The 13,805-nt window shown below is 41.9% G+C and overlaps 1 protein-coding gene and 1 pseudogene across 1 annotated transcript in view; one reads left to right on the forward strand and one right to left on the reverse strand.

Annotated features, from left to right (window-relative positions):
- TUT4 (terminal uridylyl transferase 4) overlaps positions 1–13,805 on the reverse strand; it is a 204,204-nt gene that overhangs the window by 136,331 nt on the left and 54,068 nt on the right. The gene's annotated exons all lie outside the window — the stretch shown is intronic.
- LOC122899118 lies at positions 5,097–5,406 on the forward strand (annotated as a pseudogene).

A 13,805-nucleotide genomic window follows, 5' to 3' on the forward strand; every position in this document is an offset into this window, starting at 1 on the left:
GTAGAGATCTAAAACTCAACAACAAGAATACAACCTCATTCAAAAATGGGCAAAGGACTTGAATACACATTTTTCCAAAGAAAATCTACAAATGGCCAATAAGCACATGAAAAGATGCTTAACATCACCATCATTAGGGAAATGCAAATCAAAACTACAATGAGATGACACCTCACATCTGTTAGGACAACTACTATCAAAAAGAAAAACAAAACAGGGGCGCCTGGGTGGCTCAGTGGGTTAAGCCGCTGCCTTCGGCTCAGGTCATGATCTCAGAGTCCTGGGATCGAGTCCCGCATTGGCTCTCTGCTCAGCAGGGAGCCTGCTTCCCTCTCTCTCTCTCTGCCTGCCTCTCTGCCTACTTGTGATTTCTCTCTGTCAAATAAATAAATAAAATCTTTAAAAAAAAAAAAAAGAAAAAGAAAAACAAAACATAGAAAACACTAAGTGTCAGCAAGGATGTGGAGAAATCGGAAGCCCTGTGTATTATTGATAGGAAGGTAAAATGGTGCAGCCACAGCAGAAAACATAGCATATGTATACACACACACACACACACACACATATAGTTTGGTGGTTCCTCAAAAATTTAAACATAAAATTGCCATATGATCCAAGGAATGCCTGGGTGGCTCAGTCAATTTAGTGTCTGCCTTTGGCTCCCAGGGTCATGATCCCAGAGTCCTGGGATCCCATCTTGCGTCGGCTCCTTGCTCAGTGGGAAACATGCTTCTCCCTCTGCCTGCTGCTCTCCCTGCTTGTGCACTCTCTCTGACAAATAAATAAATTAAATCTTTCAAAAAATGAAAACAAAATAAAATAAGAATTACCATATGATCCAGCCATTCCATTTCAGGGCAAATACTCAAAAGAATTGAAAGCAGTTTCTCAAAGAGAGATTTTTTTTTTTTTAAGATTTTATTTATTTATTTGAGCAAGAGAGGAGAGCACAAGCAGGGGGAACTTCAGGCAGAGGGAGAAGCAGGCTCCCTGCTGAGCAAGGAGCCCGATGTGGGGATCATGACCTGAGCCAAAAGCAGACGCTTAACTGACTGAGCCACCTAGGCAAACCTCAAAGAGATTTGTACACCCATATGCATAGCGGCATATTCACAATAACTAAACGATGAAAGCAATCCAATTGTCCACTGGCAAATGAATGGATAAGCAGAATGTGGTATATACGTACAGTGGAATATTGTTTGACCTTAAAAAGGAAGGAAATTCTACACAGGCTACAACAATGGATAAACCTTGAAGACATTGTGCCAAATGACATTGTGCCAAATGAAATAAGCCAGTCACAAAAAAAAAAAAAAAGAAGAAACAAATACTGTGGGATTCCACTTCTACAAGGCACTTAAGTCAAAATCATAAACAGAAAGTAGAATGGTTGTTGCCAGAGGCTAGGGAGAGGGGAGAATGAAGTTAATAAGTATGAATTTCAATCGCACAAGCTGAACAGAGTTCTGGAGATAGATGATGGTGATAGCTGCAGGACCACATGCATATACTTACTACTACTGAACCGCACACTTGAAAATAATAAAGATAGTAAATTTTACATTACATTTATTTTACCGCAGTTTTTCTTTTTTTAGGATTTTGTTTATTTATTTATTTATTTGACAGACAAAGATCACAAGCAGGTTCCCTGCTAAGCAGAGAGCCCAACGTGGTGCTCGATCCCAGGACCCCGGGATCATGACCTGAGCCGAAGGCACAGGCTTTAACCCACTGAGCTACGCAGGCCCCTCTACCACAATTTTTTTAACCTGTAAAAAAAGATGTCATGCACTGTGATGAGTTCTGGAGCTGCAAAGCTCTCTTCCCTCTAGGAACTCTTGGAAATGTGAACAGATAATAATACAATATGATAATTGTCGTAATAAGGATATGTATAAAGTACTATGAGGCCACAAACAAGGGATAGTTTTGCCTGGGAGAGAATAATCGTTTGTTAGGGAAAGAATGACCAATAAACGTTGTTATAATAAATATCCTTGAAACACCTTTGAAGAGTGAAGGAGACTTAGCCAGTTAGAAAGAACACCATTCAAGATTAGAGGAGGAAGAGGGCAGAACATGTTTCAGAAAGCTGTGCACAGCTGACATCCTGGAGGGCAGGTTACAGGAGATGACACTGGCAAGTTAGGCGGGGCCTACAATACGTGTTAACCACTTAGGCTTAACCTGAAACGTAGCACCTTAAAAGGTTTTAACTGGGAGAATGATGTAGTATATTGTATTTGGATATTTAAAAAAGATTAATCAGCAGTGTGTAGAAAAGAATAGAGGAGCCAAAACTGAAGGCAGGAAAATAGTAAGGCATTGTAGAAAATCAGGTGAGAAATTATGAAAGCTTGAAATAAGCAGGAGTAGGCATGCAAAAAAGGAACAGTAAAAAGGGACATTTAAGTCAGTAAGACTTAAATGACTTATCAAATGTGTTGTACATGGTGGAAATGAAGGATTTCATGTGAAAGAGGCCATTCTTGTCCAGGAAAGCTTCACTAGTTCCAGCTCTCAATAATAAGTAGTGGCTACTGGTGCACAGTTTAGGAAAAGAGCCTAAACCTCAATCTAGATAGGATAAGAAAGAATGGTGATTCAGTTATATCTGCCACGGAGGCAGAATGGGAGAACATTAGCACATGACCGATATTCAGCATTCCTACTTTCCAGTAGAGGAAGCATAAAAATCTACTATGTGTTTTAAAGAATACATATGGTGGGACACCTGGCAGGCTCAGTTAGTGGAGCATGCAACTCTTGATCTAGGGGTGTATGGGTCATGAGTTCAAGACCCACACTGAGCATAGAGCTTACTTAAAAAAAAAAAAAAAAAAAAAAAAAACAGAAAAGAAAAAGGAATACATAAGGCACATTTTTTTAAATTAAAGAACAGGCAAAATGAATATTGATGGAAGTCAGAATTGTATAGATATGGACTAAGGGTGGTATGGGGAGGCTTCTAGAGTGCTAGAAATGTTCTAGATCTTAGTCATGTTCTAGATCTTGATCATGTGGGTACCTATATAAACCACCACTGAGTTGTACACTTAAGTTTGGTGCTCCTTATTGTATGAATGGTATACATCAATAAAATGTGGAAAAAGTTAATACGTGTTTAAGGAATGAAAGTAGTTCGATGTAAAATCGGGTTAGGAAGAAAGAAAAAGGTTAGCAGATGACTGGAAGATAAAGTTGGAGAGGTAGAATGGCAATAGATTGTGAGGGTTCTTTTTTTTTTTTTAAGATTTTATTTATTTGACAGACAGAGATCACAAGTAGGCAGAGAAGCAGGCAGAGAGAGGAGGAAGCAGGATCTCCACTGAGCAGAGAGCCCAATGCAGGGCTTAATCCCAGGACCCTGAGATCATGACCCGAGCCGAAGGCAGAGGCTTTAACCCACTGAGCCACCCAGGCACCCCAGATTATGAGGGGTCTTGAGAGCCATATTAAAGAGCTTGGACTTGATCCTGCAGGCACTGGGGGGTATCTCAAGTAAGATAAGAGGTAAGAGAAGTATATGCTTAAATCTCTATTTTGGTTGTGCAGAATCTGCTTTGGAGAGAGAAAGATGTTTCTCTGACCTGGATAGGATCTCAGACCTCATATCTTCTTGGCTAAAGGGATATCAATTTTATATCTATCTTTGGAAATCATGAAATGGAGGAGAATTCAAAAGTTACCTGTGAAAGCACAGAGTGACTTTAATTCAAACTTCAAATATTTTTGTTCCAGACTTGGGCTCAGGTCATGATCCCAGGGTCCTGGGACTGAGGTACCATATCTGGCTCCCTGTCCAGCGGGGAGCCTGCTTTTCCCTCTCTCTCTGCCCCTCCCGCCTGTTTGTGCTGGTGCTCCTGCAAACACATGCTCTCTCTCAAGTAAATAAGTAAAATCTTAAAAAAAAAAAAAAAGCAGAGTACCAGGGGCTAGGTCAGATATGGAGAGGCATTACCAAAAGTAGTCTCTGCATATATTTTGGCAGGAGTAGGACAGAACCTAAATGAAAACCAAGTCGGAAATACACATCTAGATTTTGTTGTTGTTGAGAGTGAGAGAGCAAGTGAGCATGAGCAAGGGGAGGGGTAGAGGGAGAGAGAGAGAAGCAGAGCAGACTCCCCTCTGAGCATGGAGCCTGGATGTCCTTTTACAGGGGCCTACTATATACTGTGAGCTGAGTATAGTTGCTTAGGATGTTGGACTAAATAGTAATAATAATAATAGTAAAAAAAAATAGTAGTAATCTTAGTAATCTTAACTAATAATAATAGTAATAAGAGTAATCTTAACTATTTTGGCCCCTTTGCACGTAACCTTAAATCATAAGCATTTCTTCATGACCACTTGTGTTTTCAAAGGTAAAACTTTTATTTTTAGTAAAATAAAAATTAAAAATACTACTTAAAAAAAATAAAAGCTGTAGGGGGCTGCTGGCTGAGGCTCAGAGACCATTTGGCAGTGAGTCCCGGTCCAGCCCGAGCTCAAAGTCCCAGACTCTGGGAGACGCCAGAAGAAACTGAAAGGCTTGGGGTTCCCGGGCAGATGCCGCTGGCTGCTGGATGCCTCAGCACCACCAGAAGAAACTGAAAGGCTTGGGGTTCCCGGGCAGATGCCGCTGGCTGCTGGATGCCTCAGCACCGCCAGAAGAAACTGAAAGGCTTGGGGTTTCTGGGCAGATGCCGCTGGCTGCTGGATGCCTCAACACCGCAGATTCCCCCTGCGCCCGCCGCCCGGGGAAATGGCCTTTTTTTTTTTAAAGATTTTATTTATTTATTTATTTGACAGAGAGAGAGAGAGAGACAGAGATCACAAGCAGACAGAGGCAGAGAGAGAAGCAGGCTCCCCGCTGAGCAAGGAGCCCGATGAGGGGCTCGATCTCAGGACCCTGAGATCATGACCTGAGCTGAAGGCAGCGGCTTAACCCACTGAGCCACCCAGGCGCCGGGGACACGGCCTTAATAGGCCTCCAGGCCCTGCCACAGCCGCAGCGAGCCGGAGAGAGCCCGACTTGAGAGAGCCTGACTTGCTGCCTGTGCTGTTTTGAGTAGTAGGTGCACCCTCTCCGCCATGGTTTACGAATGAAAATGCAGGAAATCTCTTTGGCTAACATGGATACTAACCAGCTAGAGGCCAATTGCTCCTACACCTAACACAGGATTCTTGTTTGGGCTTCTGCGCCCAGGTGCATGGGGCAGTCGACTGTGGCTACTTCTACCTGCAGTACACAGAAACGGGTAGTGTGAAGGATTTTGGCATTCAGCCAGTGAAAGATGGAGGGGCTGGTGGCTCCTATTTTGCTCCCTTCCTGGAGCATCTGGGAATGGGTCTGATGAACAGTTATAATGCTCACTTCCAGAATTCCAGCAGCTGCAACATAAGAGTGTCAGAAGGTGACCAGGACAATAATATACACTGGCTTTGTGGTCTGGAGAAGTTAGGTATCTAGGTAGAAGAAAAAAAATCAAACAAAACTCCCAATTCCTGGGGAACCTGGGTGGCTCAGTGGGTTAAGCATTTTGCCTTCAACTCAGGTCATGAGCTCAGGGTCCTAGGATCAAACCCCGCATCGGGCTCTCTGCTTGGCAGGGAGCCTGCTTCCCCCCTCTCTCTGCCTGCTGCTCTACTTGTAATTTTTCTCTCTGTCAAATAAGTAAATAAAATCTTAAAAAAAAAAGTCCCAATTCCCACTGAAGATCCTAGCCTTTTTTTTTTTTAAAGATTTTATTTATTTATTTGAGAGAGAGAGAGAGAGTGCAAGAGAACATGAGCAGGGGGAGAAGCACAGAGAGAGAAGGAGAAGCAGACTCCCCACTGAACAGGGAGCCTGATGTTGGGCTCCATCCCCTGGACTCCAGGATCACGACCTGAGCCGAAGGCACTTAACCAGCTGAGCCTCCCAGGTGCCCGGATCCTAGCCTTTAAAAACCGAAAGTGGAAAATTTAGGAATTAGGATCCTGTTATGTTACCTGAAATCAGTTTTGAAACCTTGGGCAGGAGGAGCCATGCATCCTGTGTACTGTACCATGCAGGTTGATCTCTACACCAGGAAGTACTCAAGGTCCTACCCTGCAACCCTCCCCCCATGCTCCCCACCATCCCCCACCCCACCACCCATCCACCCACCCCACCCACCCCCATCACTGTCCCCAGTGCACAGGCAAGCAGCTGTGTGCCCAGGAATCCTTTGGTTCTTCAGCCTTTCTGGCTGCCTGATATCAAGGGCTTTCTGGATAACTGACAGTTTGAACATAGCTAGCTGATGGTCAGGCCTTAATCACTGGTCCTCAGTGGGACTGCTCCTCTGATGTCTGAGCCTCTGAATGAGACTTCTCCAAGACAAATGAAAGTCAGGTACAAGATATGGATATTAATGGTCACAATTCGGGAAAACCAAGAAAAAAAATTACAACTGAATCTGGTAAGGGAAGCTCTGTGATCTTGGCCCCAACAAGAAGAAAAGGTCAAAGCTACCAGTTTCCCAAAGGTCCAGCAGTTACAGCTCATGGACTTGGAGACAAGGCCTAACTTTTGCTAAATAAAACCCTTTGTCTTGCCCTCCACCCCATGGCATAGGCTTCATAAATGGACAACTTGGTTATCTAGGCAGGCTGAGGATTTATTTATGATCCCTTGAGAGGAGACAGGGGCCTCTACAATTATGCACAAAGCTCTTAAACTTCAAGACTCACATCTGGATATATTATGCTGGAACAGCAGTTTGGTGGGGCAATCATTTTCCTACTCTGAGTTACTATTTACCTTGCCAGTCCACGTGTCTGACTTGGTCCTTATGCCAGGTCAATACCTGCTTCCCATGCCAGGGGCGGGCCCAAATTATAGAAAAGCATAATGGCTGTGCAGGAGACTATGATTTGAAAGCTGAGCCCAGAGGGGACCTGTCTCCGCCGCCCTCAATGTTAATGGGTTAATACTAGGAGCCAAGGAGCAAGACTGGTCCATTTGTCATTTGACTACATTAGACCACTATTGAATGCCACCGTTCCTTGGGTTGGGCAGTCAAAGCTCTGTGATGGTGAACATCTAGAATGTCACGACCTCCGGCCCCTTATGAGGGGGGCAACCCCTTCTAGTCAGTCCCTTTTGGATATTCTTAACAAGATCTGTCCTTTAGGGTTTTTTTTTTGTTTTGAAAACTATTTATTTACTTATTTATTTGTGAGAGAGTGAGCACACACAAGCAGGAGGAGAGGCAGGAAGAGGGGAAGGGAGAAGCAGACCGCCCACTGAGCAGGCAGCCTGGTGCGGGACTCTATCCCAGGACCCTGGGATCATGACTTGAGCTGAAGTCAAATGCTTAATGGACTAAGCCACCCAGGCTCCCCAAATTTTTCTTTCTTTTTTCTTTCTTTCTTTTTTTTTTTTCCTTGTTCTTTTAGGAGATCCAGAGAAGAATCTTTCTGGTGGGTTCCTCTGTTGGGATTAAGATGGGGGAGAGAACATAATTTTTTGTGTATGAAAAACAATGTCATGCCTAAGCATCTTCCCATAGGACTGCCTTACTAGAAGCCTTCCTACTGTGTCTTACTTTGTAAGGAGTTACCTCTTCCCACCTCCATCTGGATACTGCCTCTTAGGACCTAAGCAGAAGACCAGTAAAGGCTAACTGACACAAGCCGGGATGGAGTGGGTCCTGATCTATTCTCTCTAACCCTTGCTGTTCATATATCCTTCCTTATCCCAGAAGGAACTGTTTGGACTGTATGGACTGATTTGTTAAGGGAACCATAGGAATAGGATCTCAAGACTGTTTTTGCATTTTCCCCCTAAAGCTGTCTGATCAGCGTTGGGGTATAGTTACAGGTTGGTATTCAATACAAGAATTATGATAACTTTTTAGAAAGCTAAACCTTGATAAGAGCTAAAATAATTTTGGGTTATCTGCCCTTGACTTTATAGACATCTCCTTCTAAAGGGATACAGAGGAAAAGGAGGGTTTAAGTGAAACCCTGACCTACTTACAAATAATGTCTAGGAAACGGGTTAAAGGTAAGGTCATGGTTCACTCTTGCTTCAGAGAGGGAGCTCTGATTGTGACATTGCTGTTTCCTTTTTGATCTTTCTCTTGGTGAGAGGTAGAAGAAATGGAAAATAATTTGGGATAATCATTGGTTCATATTACTTCCCCTTACACACACACCCAGGCGCCCCAGTACTAATACAAAACAAATAAAATAAAATAAAAAGTTTTATGTCATTCCCTTTAACGTTTTTATAAAATTACTTTTGTAAAAATTACTTTCGACTAAAAGATTTTTATGTTTGCAAACATTTAGTTCCCTGATTTCTTCAATTTCTAAAACTAAACTTTTATTTTCTTCCAATGATGATATTACATGCCCTTTGCAGAATCTAGAAAATGTAAGAAAACATAAGATGAAAATAATAGGAGACACCTGGGTGGCTCAGTCAGTTAAGCATCTGCCTCCAGCTCAGGTCATGATCCCAGGGTCCTGGGATGGAGAGTCCCACATTGGGCTCCCTGCTCAGCAGGAAGCCTTCTTCTCTCTCTCCCGCTGCCCCTGCTTGTGTGTTTTCTCTCTCCCTCCCTCTCCCTCTCTCTCTCTGACAAATAAATAAATAAAATCTTAAAAAAAGAAAAAGAAGAAAATAATAATAATAGACCATCACCCCACTATCTTATGATCCCTAGTCTAAGCAGCTTTTTGGCATATTTCCTTCCAGTCCTTTTTAAAATACGCATTTTAGGGACGCCTGGGTGGCTCAGTTGGTTGGACGACTGCCTTCGGCTCAGGTCATGATCCTGGAGTCCCGGGATTGAGTCCCGCATTGGGCTCCCAGCTCCACGGGAAGTCTGCTTCTCTCTCTGACCTTCTCCTCGCTCATGCTCTCTCTCACTGTTTCTCTCTCTCAAATAAATAAATAAAATCTTAAAAATAAAATAAAATAAAATACGCATTTTAACATAGTTTAGATCACACTTTGAACTTTTTTACCTGATTTTTTTTTTTTTAGAATTTTATTTCTTTATTTGACAGACAGAGATCACAAGTAGGCAGAGAGGCAGGCAGAGAGAGAGGAGGAAGCAGGCTCCCTGCTAGGCAGAGAGCCCGATATGGGGCTCAATCCCAGGACCCTGGGATCATGACCTGAGCCAAAGGCAGAGGCTTTAACCCACTGAGCCACCCAGGCGCCCCTTTAACCGATGTTTTATCTTTTTTTCCACTCACTAAGAATTTTGTAAATATAATTTCAGCAGCTCCAAAATGTTACATAAGAGAAGGTACAGTCCCTTATTATTAGGCATTTAAGTGACTTCTAATTTTTTACTATTACAAATGATAACTTTTACATAAATGTATAAAGAATATGAAGTTATTTCCTAGGAGAAAATTCTCAAATGTGGGATATCTATATTGAGTAGTGTCAAAATTTTAAAGTTTTTAAATTAAAAAAATTTTAAATTAATATATGCTGCCAGACTGATTTTTAAAGGGTTTGTCCTAAATTCCACTTGCACTGTTATGTGGGAGAGAAAACGAACTAAGTATTTCCAAGCTTTAAAAAGGGCAGGCTTCTCAGAATCTCTGAGCAAAGGCTGTAGTAACTACAAATGTAGTTTCAGTGAAAAACTAAACACTGTGGGCTGCCTGGGTGGCTCAGTTGTTAAGCATGTGCCTTTGGCTCAGGTTTTGATCCCAGGGTCCTGGGTTCCACTGGGATCTATCCCTGCATTGGGCTCTTTGCTCAGCAGGAAGCCTACTTCTCCCTCTCTCACTCCCCCTACTTGTGTTCCCTTTCTCTCTCTCTCTCTGTCAAATAAATACATAAATAAAATCTTTTTTTAAAAAATTAAATACTGGCTTGGTAGCATAAGAGTCCTAGATTTGGGGAGAACTGGGGACTTACACACGTTACCCACTTTGATGTTTCCCAAGAACCTAAGAAACACACCTTTTAAACCACTAAGTACCCCCACCTTGCAGGTTGACAATGTTTTAGAGAGAGAGTTCCTTAAGATTAGACAACATCAACAAAACATCTGGCTGGGTCTCCAAAATTCCTGGGAGGCTATGACCCAAGATCACTTACAACTTTGGGGAGGGTGAGGCTCTCTAGGGGATCCCTGGAGGGATCACCGGTTCTAGCAGACAGTAAACGCAACTCTGAGTTTTTCTTGTTTGGACAGCCCTTGGTCCAGTTCCACAATCCTTTCCGAGACTTAGATCTCTCCCGATTCTCCCCCAGACTTTCACAATCTTGAGAGAAACTCCAAGCTTCCCCTTTGTCTCTCTCACCCTTGCCTGCTTGCTTGCTCTAACTCAGCCCACCCCCACCCCATCCTCACTGGAATGCTCTGGTTCTCCCTAGTCTTTCTTCCCCGCCCCCCACTTGTCTCTTATTTTCCTGTGTCTCCTTGAAGATTTTCTGTAAACTCTTTTAATGTTATTCTGTTTCTCTCTCTCTGTCCCTGTGAACCTTTGCAAACTTTCTTTCACTCTCTCTATGTACTTCTGGATTTCTCAAACTTCCAGCCCTTTCCTCTTAGATGGGGACACAACCGACATTCACTAGGAGCAGACTCTATTTTTTGTCCCCAAATTTCTCTCACTTAGACTTTTCTATTATTCCAAATGGCACATGTAACATCCTCAATTTTGCAGGAGTTCCTTCCAGCCTCTCTCAAATCCAAAACAGCTTTTTTGCACCCTGTTACCAAGTATATACCAAGTATTCTTAGGAATACTCCTAGCACTGTTAGCCCTCTAAACCCAAGCACAACACCCTTCTGGTATTTATCCTTATCATTAAGTCCAAGAAAGTATCACTTATATCATGCCCATATTTTCCTCTCTGTCCAAATTAGGATACATGAGAGCACAAGTTTATATGCATACTTACAGTTACAACAAGATAGGACACTTCAAATCTGGGCTGTCTTCAAAAATCTGGGACATGATGTTGCTATAAATTCACCTATCCAGAATCTTAGCTTTCAAGCAGTTTCACAAGCAAGAACTCTGAACATCCCGAGAATGGTCGGGAAGTTTCTGTTCGTTATGTTACACTCAGACTAAAAAGAGATCTTTGCTTTTTGCCCACCCTGGGAACCAGAATTTTGACTGTACCTCAGGTAGGGTCTAGCCATGCAGATTGCTATCTATAGGTCATACATAGAGGGATTTTTTTTTTTAAACTGGAGACTTTATGAAGGTCATTTAAGGGTTCACTGGGAAAGACTGAACCTATGCTCTGAGTATACAGTATATATTCAGTTATTCAGAGTATATAGAGTATACAGTTATTATATTTATAGATTTTTAATGTATATTTTATGCTATATAATATACAGTTATTATATATACATAATATATATTATAAGTATATATTATATTCAGAGTATACAGTTCACCGCCCATTGACTTAAACATAAAACCGCAGGAAGATCTTCAAAGGTGGCTTAATAGGTTTTGGTTTAGACTTTCAGTTCCTCCTCCATAAAAAACAAAAACAAAAACAAAACAAAACAAAACCTAGGGAAAGCTCTTAACTAATGTGAATTCCTCAGGTCTGATTTGGGCTTTCTGCTCCTTCTCTTGTTTGCCACCATTAATCTAAATCTCCATGGTTGCATTTGCTAAGGCTTCACTTTAAGTACGGTCTTAATCATATTTCTGAGGAAGTTTGCTTCCTCCAGTAAGTCTGCAAAAGTCTCCCTTCTCATTCCTCATTGTCCTTGCAACTGGTGTTATCTCTTTGTGAATTAATTTTGCTCTGCCTAGCTCTCGATAATCCTAACTCTTTTTGTCACATGTCTTGTCTGTGTTGCAATTTTCCACCCATTTTTGTCCTCCCCTACCTTAAAGGGAGTATTTTAACCCTTTTTTGTTTGTTTCTAGAGAAGAGCAGCTTGCTGATTGGAGGATCCACATTTAAAATGGACCCCCAGAGACACATGTGTGGCCTGAAACATCCTGTGTAATTCAATAAACATCCACCTCTCCCCCACCCCCACCTTTGCTGGCTACAGCAAGCGGGAGAGTCGAGAGGGGAAGGAGTTATTTGTCTTGTGCTTAAGCATTTGGGGCTCAGTCTTGGGCCGACTGCATATGCTGTAGAGCTTATGCATGCACTTCGCTCCCAAATGTGACTTTCAGCTCTTACTTTTCATGCAGTCCCAACAAGTTTGGATGTCTAGTTTCTACGGCCAAAACAGATCAAAAACAACAACTAATGGAGGGGAGAGGGGAGGGGACAGACTAAGAATAGTGGTTAAGAGCACAAATTCTGGAGTCAGCCTGTGAGTTTGCATTTTGGCACAGCTGCTTCAATGCTGTATGATGTTGAATGACGAACTTGACCTTTTTGCCTCAATTTCCTTATCTGTAAATGGGAATAATAATGGTACCTATTTCACACAGTGGTCATAAGTATCTATAGTTAATATACATAAAGTCACTGCAACAGTAAGGACTATATGAGTATTACGTGGAGTTGGCACGCAATGAACAGTTTTTATGAAAAGTAAAGGAAATAACTTACAAAAAGTGCCTAGCACAGACCAAAATAGATGCTCAAGTGCTCCTTACTTTGCTAAATATGCTTTAGGCTTGCATCCTATTAAACATTTGCAACATGGTGCTTCCATGGCCTGATAAATCCTATTGCCTTTCTTTGCTGGCAATCTGTTCATTTTGTGTCACCCAACTTAAATGCATTCTGCCCTCTGAAACCTCCCTTGGCTTCTTTGGAGAGAATGAATCACCCCCTCTTCTTTAATTCTGCAGCACTTACCCCATCACCTCACTTGATGGTATTGTGTTATAATTACTTATTTATGAATTTTCTTCCTCACCAGATTTTATGGTCCTCCTCCATGGTTGGAGCCACATCTTATTTTCATAGCATCTCCCACAGTACTTGGCCCACAATAAATGTTTTGATGAATGGATGAATAATAGCTAACACTTACACAGTGCTTAGTTCTAGGCTCTGTTCCAATGCTTTACAAGTATTAACTCGTTTAATCTTGACAACAATCCTAAGAAGTATTATTATCTTCTCTAACTTAACTGATAAGGTAAATGACACAAAAGAAGTTATGTAATTTGTCTAGAGTGACCTCAGCTATTAATTGTGAACATCAGGATTCAAATCTAAGCAGCTGGTGTCAGAGACCAGGCTTTTAACCAATACACTACAATGCCTCGCAGAGAACAAGGGAACAAAATCACACACAAACTTGGCTTTCCCAAAGGTCTCACTTTCTTAGGTTTTGGAATGGCTCATTCATTCATCCAACAAATATTTACATAGTATTTTCTATGTGTACACCATCATGTTAAACACCTATCTCTAATTGTTCCCTTCTCTTTCTCTCTACCTGACACCCCCCCGCCCATGTCTACTAGCTCTACTGTTCTGTAAAGTTCTTTAATTTTCTCTTTCTCTGTTTTTTTAACGTTTATTTCTGCCCATTTCTTAAATGTGCTATGTTCTCTCTCAGCTCTGTTACATGATGCCACTCTGACTGGTTAATTCATGCTTAACCTTCAGTTCTTAGCTTGAATTACTTCCTTCTGAAAGCCTTCTATGATACTACTAGTAAGGTAGGTAGTCCTGCTCTGAGTTCCCCATGACACTTTACCCTTGTCCTTATCATAACATTTGTCATACTTACTGTTTTTGCTCACTTACTTGTCTGCCTTCTGTACTGGGCTATAGTTCTGTGAGAGCAAGGACTGAGTCTTAGCCAGGTTATCAGTGAATCTGCAGCACTTATCCTGATGGTCAGCACATAGCAGATGTTTGA

The sequence above is a fragment of the Neovison vison genome, chromosome 2 (assembly GCF_020171115.1).
Source record: "Neovison vison isolate M4711 chromosome 2, ASM_NN_V1, whole genome shotgun sequence".
Taxonomy (NCBI): Eukaryota; Metazoa; Chordata; class Mammalia; order Carnivora; family Mustelidae; genus Neogale; species Neogale vison.